The sequence below is a fragment of the Papio anubis genome, chromosome 16 (genome assembly GCF_008728515.1).
Source record: "Papio anubis isolate 15944 chromosome 16, Panubis1.0, whole genome shotgun sequence".
In the NCBI taxonomy this organism is placed as follows: Eukaryota; Metazoa; Chordata; class Mammalia; order Primates; family Cercopithecidae; genus Papio; species Papio anubis.
In genome coordinates, this window is record NC_044991.1 from 26996645 (window position 1) to 27007461 (window position 10817).

Consider the following 10817-nt stretch of genomic DNA (forward strand, 5'->3'; position numbering starts at 1 on the left):
CCCAGCACTTTGGGAGGCCGAGGCAGGTGGATCACGAGGTCAGGAGATCGAGACCATCCTGGCTAACACGGTGAAACCTCGTCTCTACTAAAAATACAAAAAATTAGCCGGGCATGGTGGCGGGCGCCTGCAGTCCCAACTACTCGGGAGGCTGAGGCAGGAGAATGGCATGAACCCAGGAGGTGGAGCTTGCAGTGAGCCGAGATCGCGCCACTGCACTCCAGCCTGGGCACCTGGGCAACAGAGCGAGACTCCGTCTCAAAAAAAAAAAAATACTAAAAACAACACTTGCCAATCATAATGCTTAAAACTAGAATTTACTAACACGACCATCACCACCAACAGAAGAAGAAAGGCGTGTCTATCTAAAAATTTAAGAATCTCCTGATAAACAACTTCCAGATAAAAGGAAATGAATGAAAATGTTGGAGAAATTTAAAGAAATACTAACAGCCAGACATGGTGGCTCATGACTGTAATCTGCCTATGATCCCAGCAATTTGGGAGGCTGAGGCAGGAGGATCACTTGAGTCCAGGTGTTCGAGACCAGTCTGGGCAACATAAGGAGATCTAATCTCTATAGAAAAATCTAGGCCGGGCGCGGTGGCTCAAGCCTGTAATCCCAGCACTTTGGGAGGCCGAGACGGGTGGATCACGAGGTCAGGAGATCGAGACCATCCTGGCTAACACGGTGAAATCCCCTCTCTACTAAAAAATACAAAAAACTAGCCAGGCGAGGTGGTGGGCGCCTGTAGTCCCAGCTACTCGGGAGGCTGGGGCAGGAGAATGGCGTGAACCTGGGAGGCGGAGCTTGCAGTGAGCTGAGATCCGGCCACTGCACACCAGCCTGGGCGACAAAGCAAGACTCCGTCTCAAAAAAAAAAAAAAAAAAAAATTTAAAAATTAGCTGGGTATAGTGGCACATGCCTGTAATCCCAGCTACTTGGGAGGCTGACGCAGGAGGATCGTTTGAGCCTGAGAGGTTGAGGCAGCAGTGAGCAGTAACTGCACCACTGTACGCCGGCCTGGGTGACAAAGTGAGACCCTGTTTCAAAAATAAAAAAATAAAAAATAGATACTAACAAAAAAACACACATCACATGTGAAAACACAATGTAATCATCTAAGGGAAAAATAATTATATGATTATCTCCATAGAAGAGAAAGTCTAACAAAATTCAATATGCATTCATAATAAAAAAATGCTCAAAAAAATATAGAAATTTAGAGGTACTTTCTTAATATAATATAAATATACCTTAGTCCTAAAGCCAAAATCTTATTTCGTGGGCAAACACTAGAGGCATGTCCATTAATATCAAGAACAAAGCAAAGATGTCCACTATCTCTGCTACTATCCACCGGTGCAATATTAGCCAATGAAATTAGAAGAGAGAAATCAATTAGAGGTATAAAAATGGGTAAAGGCCAAGCGCAGTGGCTCACGCCTGTAATCCCAACACTTTGGGAGGCCAAGGCAGGTGGATCACCTGAGGTCGGGAGTTCGAGACCAGCCTGAACAACATGGAGAAACCCCGTCTCTACTAAAAATACAAAATTAGCCGGGCATGGTGGTGCATGCCCGTGATCCCAGCTACTCGGAAGGCTGAGGCAGGAGAATCGCTTGAACCCAAGAGGCAGAGGTTGCAGTGAGCCGAGATCACGCCATTGCACTCCAGCCTGCGCAACAAGAGCGAAACTCCGTCTCAAAAAAAAAAAAAAAAAAAAAGTGGGTAAAGAAAAGCTATCACTAATTGTAGATAATATGATATACTACCTGGAAACCCCAAAATCGATGATAAAATTTATTCATTAATAACTCAGTGGGCTGGGCATGGTGGCTCACGCCTGTAATCCCAGTACTCTGCAAGGCTGAGGTGGGTGGATTGCTTGAGGTCAGCAGTTTGAGACCACCCTGGCCAGCATGGTGAATCCCTGTCTCTACCAAAAATACAAAAATTAGCCAGGCGTGGTGGCAGGCGGTGCAATCCCAGTTACTCAGTTACTCAGGAGGCTGAGGCAGGACAATCACTTGAACCCAGGAGGCGGAGGTTGCAGTGAGCCGAGACTGTGCCACTGCACTCCAGCCTGGGCGACAGAGTGAGACTCCTTCTCAGGAAAAAAAAAAAAAAAAAACAGTGAAGTTGCACATATAAGATTAATACATAAGAATCAATAGCCTTCATATATACAAACCATAAAAGAAGACATTATGGTAGAGAAAAATCCCATTTACAATAGCAACAAGATCATTAAATACTTAGGAATAAAGTTAATTAAAACTGTGCAAGAAAAAGTTTAAATCACTATTAAAAGACACTAAAGTTAACTCGAACAAATGAAATGACATCCCCTGTTCTTGGACAGGATTCAAAAATATAAAGATATCAGTTCTTCCCAAGTTAATTTATACATTCAGTACAATCCCAATACAAATACTGACAAGATAGTAGACAAGTTGATACTAAAATTCATATGGAAAAACAAAAATTTAAGACTAGGAAAACAAAACAAAAAATTGTAAGGGGGGATAGCCATAACAGACATTAAAACATACTATACAAAGCCTTCATAATACAATCAGTGCAGTACTGCTGCATACATAGACAAAAAGATGAGGTCCAGAATTAGACTCAAGTACATATGGAAATAAAAAATATGGCAAAGATGGCATCTCAAATCACTAGAGTCAAGATGAACTTTGTATTAAATACTGCTGGAACAGTATTCACTGGTGGAAATAGATAACTCACAATAAACTTGCAAATGAATTAGAAATCTAAATGATAAAAAATGAAACCATACAACTACTAAAGGAGATACTGGTGAATTCCTCTTTAATCTTTGTATCAACACTTAGTATTAAGTAGTAGAGAAGGGTCAAATATGATTTAAAATTCAGAAAAAGTAAGAGAAAAGAGTGATACACTTAACTACATAAAAATTTAAAAAATTTTGCATGACCAAAAAAAATATTTTAAAAGTCAGAAAAAAATTAAAAGCTAACAAATTGGGAGAAAATATTTGCAACATATACCACTGATGAGGGACTAATATCCCTCATATACAAAGAGCTCTTAAAAACTGAGAAACAGGATGGGCATGGTGGCTCACGCCTTTAGTCCCAACACTTTGGGAAGCTGAGGTGAAAGGATTGCTTGAGGCCAGGAGTTCAAGACCAGCCTGGGCAATACAGACAGACTCCATCTCTACAAAACATAGCCAGGGCATGGTGGCACACATCTGTAGTCCCAGCTACTCAGAGCGCTTGAGGGAGAAAAGTTGAGGCTGCAGTGAGCTGTGATCGTGCCACTGCATTCCAGCCTGGCTGACAAGAGCACCATACTATTTAAAATAAATAAATAATGTTTTAAAACTGAGGAACACAGCATTATTTACAATAGTCAAAAGGTGGCCTCCTTTAAGCTGGAGCTAAGAAAAAAGAAAAAAAAAAAATAGTGGCCGGCACTGTGGCTCAGCCTGTAATCCCAGCACTTTGGGAGGCCGAGGCAGGCGGATCACGAGGTCAGGAGATCAAGACCATCCTGGCTAACATGGTGAAACCCCGTCTCTACTAAAAATACAAAAAAATTAGCTGGGCGTGGTGGCGGGCGCCTGTAGTCCCAACTACTCGGGAGGCTGAGACAGGAGAATGGCATGAAACTGGGAGGCGGAGCTTGCAGTGAGCCGAGATCACGCCACTGCACTCCAGCCTGGGCAACAGAGCGAGACTCTGTCTCAAAAAAAAAAAAAAAGAATGGTGAAAGCAACCCAACTGCCCATCGACAGATGAATGGTTAAACAAAACATAGTATATACATACAATGAAACATTTATTATTCAGCCTTAAAAAGGAGGTAATCCTGACACATGTTACAAAAACGAAGGTAATTCCAACATATGCTACAACATGGATGAACCTTGAAGACATTATAGTAAGTGGAATAAGCCAGTCATAAAAAAACAAATATTGTATGATTTCATGGATATAAGGTACACACAGTAGTCAAATTCATAGAAACAGAAAGTAGAATAGTGGCCACAGGGCTGGGGGAGGGAAGAATGGGAATTCCTGTTTAACGGATACAGAGTTTCAGTTTGAAAAGATGAAAAAAGTTCGGAGATGGACGGTGGTGATGATTGCATAACAATGTGGATGTATTTAATGGCACACTTAAAAAATGGTTAAAATGATAAATTGGGTCGGGCGCGGTGGCTCACGCCTGTAATACCAGCACTTTGGGAGGCCAAGGCAGGCGGATCAGGAGGTCAGAAGATTGACACCATCCTGGCTAACATGGTGAAACTCTGTCTCTACTAAAAATAGAAAAAATTAGCCAGGCATGGTGGCACACGCCTGTAGTCCCAGCTACTTGGGAGGCTGAGGCAGGAGAATGGCTTGAACCAGGGAGGTGGAGGTTGCAGTGAGTTGAGATGGCACCATTGCACTCCAGCCTGGCAACAGAGACTCCATCTCAAATTTAAAAAAAAAAAAAAGATAAATTGTATGTTACTTATATTTTATCACAATTTTTTTTTAAAAAGCTAAAGAACAGAAAAACGAAAACCTGGTAGACAAATGGAGGAAAAATATGAACAGATAAATTGCAAAAGAAGACGCAACTAGCTCGAAAACATATGAAAAAATGTTTGAATCATAGAGAGATGTATATTAAAACAAAACAACACTACACACTATTTCTCACTGATCACACTAGCAAAAATTAAAACATGACAGCACACACTGTTGGCGAGGTTGTGGAGAAACAGGCGCTATTCTCATACATTGCTGGACATTGGTACAACCCTTCAGGAGGGAAATTTGACAATATCTGAGAAAATTACATATGCATTTACCTTTCAACCCCGAAATTCCACTTCTAGAAACTACCCTGAATATGTACCTCCAACAATACAAAAACACATAAGCACAGAATTATTCACTGTACAGCACTGTTTGTAACTGCAAGATAATGGAAGCAGCTTAAATGGCCATAGATAGGAGGGTAGAAAAATAAACTATTATAATAGTTTCTTCATATAATATAAACTGTAATCATTTATTCATCTACTCTGTGGTACATACTATGGTACATTCACACAATGTATGAATGTACAATGTATGAAATACAATGAATATGCAGCTGTAAAAATTAATGAGGCAATGTTCATAGCAACATAATTCAAAATAATGCATAAGTAGAAACCCAAGATCCATCAACTGATAAAAGGATAAACAAAAGGTGGTATATCCATAAAATGGAATATTATTCAGCCATAAAAATAACGAAACACTGACAACATGGATGAACCATGAAACCATTATACTAAGTGGAAGAAGCCAGTAACAAAATACCACGTACTGTATGATCCCATTTACATGCAATGTCCAAAACAGGCAAATTTATAAAGTCAGAAAGTGGATTCCTGGTTGCCTAGAGCTGGGGGAAGACAGGATGGGAAGTAATTGCTAATTGCTAACGGATCAGGGTTTCTTTTAGGGGTGATAAAAATGTTCTAAAATGTGCTGCGATGATGCTTGCATAACTCTGTGCATATACTAAAAAACCACTAAACTTTATACTTAAATGGGTGAATTGTAAGGTATGTAAATTATATCTCAATAAAGATGTTTTTGTTTATTTGTTTTTTCTTGAGACAGAGTCTCGCTCTGTCGCCTAGGCTGCAGGGCAGTTCTCGCTCTGTCGCCCCGGCTGGAGTGCAGTGGTGCAATCTCGGCTCACTGCAACCTCCACTTCCCGGGTTCAAGCGATACTCCTGCCTCAGCTTCCCGAGTAGCTGGGACTACAGGCATGCACCACCATGCCCAGCTAATTTTTTAAATATTTTTAGTAGAAACGGGGTTTCACCATGTTGGTCAGGCTGACCTCAAACTCTAGACCTCAAATGATCTGCCCACCTCAGCCTCCCAAAGTGCTGGGATTACAGGCGTGAGCCACCGTGCCTGGCCTCAATAAAGATGTTTTTAAAAATGAATGAGGAAGATCTCTATGAATATGGGGTGATTTTCAAGACACACATTTCTTTTTTTTTTTTTTTGCAGACGGAATCTCACTCAGTCGGTCACCCAGGCTGGAGTGCAGAGATGCAGTCTCGGCTCACTGCAACCTCTGCCTCCCACTTTCAAGCGATTCACCAGTCTCAGCCTTCCAAGTAGCTGGGATTACAGGTGCCTGCCACCACACCCAGCTAATTTTCTTGTATTTTTAGTAGAAATGGGGTTTCACCATGTTGGCCAGGTTGGTCTTGATATCCTGACCTCAGGCAATCCACCCACCTCAGTCTCATAAAGTGCTGGGATTACAGGCATGAGCCACCATGCCCAGCCTAAAACATACTATTAAGTGAAAAAAGCAAACACAATTATCTATAGCGTGTCACCTTTGTGTAAGAAACAAGAGATATGAGAAAATACACAACTATCTGTTCACTTGTGCAAAAGAAACGCAAGATAATCCAGATACCAAAGTTAGCTATACAGGGTAGGTGGGAAAGGGGTGAAAAGAAGGGGTGAATGGGAACAGGGTGGCAGGCATGAGGAGGGAAAGACACTTCTCTGAGTATACCTTTGTGTGTAGCTCTGACTCTCAGAAATCAGTCATAATTCATACCCCAAAAACAAACTAAAATCAGCTAGGACATAAGGGGAACTCGAAAACAAATATAAACCCTAACAGTGAACCTATTACAACTAACATAACCACTCTGAAGGGCATGAGGAAGAAAAGAACTAACCTAAGTAGCTGTGGAAAACCGTATCTTGACGGGATAGGCTAAAGACAAAAAGAACTGTGATTCCAGAGTTGGGGCAGAGAAAACACAAGATGAGCGTGGAACACCTTGTGGTGCCATAAAGTAAGTAAATGTTCAGAGAAAAAAAAACAAGAAAAAAAACGAGGGCCAGCTGATAGGCCACAGAAGCTACCCTGAAGGAGATCCTAACTAAATAGCCAATGCTGTAACAGTAAGCAACAAAATAATGATGATAATGAATTTTAACTCATAGAATATAATGCATATCCATGGCCTATACTGACACATAAATAATCAAATAAATAAATAAAAGAGAGAGAGAGTAGATCTCCTTTCAGTAGAACTTGACTTAATAAATGCAGAAGGAAAGAGATATATAATTTACCTTTAGGCAAACACCACAAAGATCTGCAGATGGATGCTAAAGTCAGTGGACACAAATTCATGGAGAACCAGAATTTGTGTCCTCTCAATCTATCTCTCTCAAGAGACTCATTAATTAGAAATGGATAGTAACTTTATGGTGTAGAAACCTGGCAAACACCAAGTAAACCAATAGATGAAGGTAAATATCACCAGTAACAAGACATACCAGTATCTTGGACTCCATCTGATGCACTGAGAAAGACACAAAGATAATGTATCTTTGTGTTATTCTGGCCAACAAAGCATAATCTTACCCCAATCATTAGAAAACACTGGACAAACCTTTAAATTGAGAGACATTAGACAAAATAACTGATCAGTACTCTTTAAAAGCATCAAAGCCAAGGAAAACAAGAAAAGACTAAGGAAGTGTTATGGACCAAGGAGAAATAAGTAAATGCAACATGGGATCTTGGATAGGATCCTGGAATGAAAACACAACCTTAATTTAAAAAATGGTAACATTCATATCACGTCTGTAATGTAGTTAATAATACTGTACAAACACTAGCTTTCTGTTCTTGATAACTGTTCATTATGTAAGATGTTAACATTAGGGAAAGCAACTTTTCTCTAAATCTAAAATTAGTTTAAAAAGCTTACAAAGAAATAACCATTTTGATTATATATTTATCATCTGTAAGCAATGTGAGCACGGTGACTGTATTGTTCACCATAAATCCAAGAAACTCACCAAAAGGAGCTTTAAAAAAAAAATAGCTATTGAGGCCGGGCATGGTGGCTCACGCCTGTAATCCCAACACTTTCGGAGGCCAAGATGGATCACCTGAGGTCAGGAGTTCGAGAGCAGCCTGACCAATATGGTGAAACTCCGTCTCTACTAAAAATACAAAAATTAGCCAAGCGTGGTGGCAGGCGCCTGTAGTCCCAGCTACTCGGGAGGCTGAGACAGAAGAATTGCTTGAACCCAGGAGGCAGAGATGGCAGTGAGCCGAGATCATACCACTGCACTCCAGCCTGGGCGACAGAGCAAGACTCCATCTCAGAAAAAAAAAAAAAAAAGCTATTGAATAATCATGAAAAAGAAAAATATCTATTGATTTCTGACTCCCAGCCCAGCAGCTGCATTTCCTCAGATAGCAGCACATTCACCAGGCTTATTAGTCTAAGCTAATAAGTTTCCAAACCCCTTATAGTGTCCATGGCCTCAGAACACATGCTAAAGAATAACACACTTTGAGACATCGGCACCCTGATACAGAGTGATAACTGGGGGTGTCTCCCAGCCGGGAAGGTGGGAAGCCTATGTCTTAAGTTCAGTGGTGGCAGTGCCTTGGCTGTGTGACTGACTTGACACAGATGCCAGTCTCTGGGTCTGTCTCCCCTCATGTATGAGGCGCTGTACTAGATGAGGGTTCTGCAAGCTAATCAGCCCACCCTTTTTGTACAGCCCAGGAGCAAAGAATGGTTTTTACATTTTTTAATATTTGGAAAAAAAATCATGACACATGAAAATGATACAAACAATATATAAAATTAAAATTTTGGTCCCCATAATTACAATTTTATTGCAACACAGCTACTCTCTTACGTATTGTCTTCAGCTGTATCCACACCACACTGCCACACTTGAGTAGACACAGGATGGCCCCCCCCAAGCCTAAACTACTATTATGAATACTATTATACTCATATTTACAATATAACAATGTAAACATTAATATATTCACAACAAAAGTTTGCCGACCGCTGAACGAGACCGTTCTAAGCATATTCTATTTCTAACCATAATAATCACACAGAAGGAATCTTAGCCACATGGAATCCGACGGTCCCACACTTATAACCTGTAATAACTCAGGTCCTGAAGAGTTAAGTGACTCCCAAAGCCACCTGTGCAGACACCTTGGGAATGTCAGGTGAGTTCCATCTGGCCAGGGCCCGCCTCTTGCGGGGAGTCAGTGAAGCAGAATGGTCACAATTTTCAGTCTGGAGTCGCGCTCACCCACTGGGTGACTTGGAGCAAGTCATTTCACCTTCCCTCGGCCTCAGTTTCCACCCTTGTAAATGGCACTAATAACAGCACTCACCTCGCAGGGCTGCTGTGAAGGTGAAGCGAAAGGTCGCGAGTAAAGGGTTAGCGCTGGGCTTTGCACCCAGCAGACGCCAAATCAATGGTGGCTCCTGCGGTTACTGGGAACCACCCCCGAGGCCGGAACCCATCCTAGGCACCTCAAGGCGGCGGCAAGAGCCGTGAAGAGGCCCGCGGGGCAGCCAGGAAGCCCGGCCTCGGTTTCCCCGACTGTGGCTCCAAAGCTGCCCGCGAAACCCCCAGCGTCCTCACGTAACCCAGCCTCGCGCCTGCAGCCCCTCAAGCCTGTACCCCCAGCTCTGCCGAGCCTCACCCCCACCCCCACCGCCTTCAAACCAGCCTTCCAGGAACTCACTAGGCGTCTCCACAGCAACGGTCAGTCCTTCCCGACCACCGCGCATGCCGGCTGCGCGCCTGACAACAAGGCCTGCTCCCATTGGCTCCGGTGCCGGCTACGCCAGCCAATCAGCGGGGGCGCACTCGCCGCTTGCCCGCTCGTGTGGCTGGTTAGCTGGGGCCCTGCAGACTGCTACCCTTGGGCGGCGCGTGTGTGTGTGTCTGTGAAATGCGGGAGTGGAGCTTGTTGGTTCCGGATCCCCGCCGTCGGTCCTCGAGTGCTTGGCTCAGAGCACCAGCTCGTAGTCGGACTCCCTTCTCCACAGCTTGCGCCCTGAGCAGTCGCTAAATAATGGGCTGTGTGTTATTACCCGGGACATGTGCTCTCAAAACAGTGGAAACTTGGTGAACACTTAGAGCGAAGTGTCCAATCTTTTAGCTTCCCTGGGCCGCGTTGGAAGAATTGTTTTGGGCCACACATAAAATACATTAACACTAAGGATAGCTGATGAACTAATAAATAAATAAATAATAAAAATAAAAATCACCAAAAAATCTCAAAATGTTTTAAGAAAGTTTACGAATTTGTGTTGAGCTGCATTGAAAGCCAAGCCGACCAGCGGGTTGGAGAAACTTGACTTAGAGGGAACCAGGTAGGAAGAGCATCCTCATTCATTATATTACCTGTGCCTCTCTTTCCAAAAAGGATGTGAAGCCCAAAAGGCACAGATACAATAGGATATTGAAACAAAAGGAGAAAAAAGAACAAAACCTAGTAAATGAACAAGGAGAGAGGGGTGATGGGTGGTGTCAGCATTCCAGAGGTGAAAAAAGGCAACAGAATTGAAGGGCTTCTGTCAAGGCCTTGGGCTGAAAGATGGTACTCTCTTGGGAGCTATAGTAATAATAAAGCCTTGTAGGGAAGAACTTTACACTGTGGTTGAATTCATAGCTGCTTGAGTCTAGCAAGGATGATTTAAATAGGAGTGAATGTTGGGGGTTTTTTAACCTCAAAGACAGTAAAAGCATGGTGAAACACTCAGTACAATAAAGCTGTGCTGATAAGCTAGAAGTTTTGAAAATTGTTGAGTCACCAATCTTGACTTTGAGTATTGGGGTAAACAGTATTGGGGGAGGGTAAACAGAAGCATAAACAGATAGTTTCAAAGCTGCATGGATAACTTTCTGCCTCGGATGCAGCTTCCACTCGAGCCTTATCATGAAAGAT

At 42.5% G+C, this 10817-nt stretch overlaps 1 protein-coding gene across 15 annotated transcripts in view; it reads right to left on the reverse strand.

The window, feature by feature from the left end:
* Window positions 1–9786, reverse strand: part of CABIN1 (calcineurin binding protein 1) — a 163164-nt gene extending 153378 nt beyond the window's left edge. For 14 of the 15 annotated variants that reach the window (XM_031656060.1, XM_031656053.1, XM_031656057.1 and 11 more), the window contains exon 1: window positions 9252–9601. The gene's annotated coding sequence lies outside the window, so the exon portion shown is untranslated. The other variant, XM_031656051.1, reaches the window with a different exon arrangement.
* Window positions 9787–10817: the final 1031 nt, after the last annotated feature.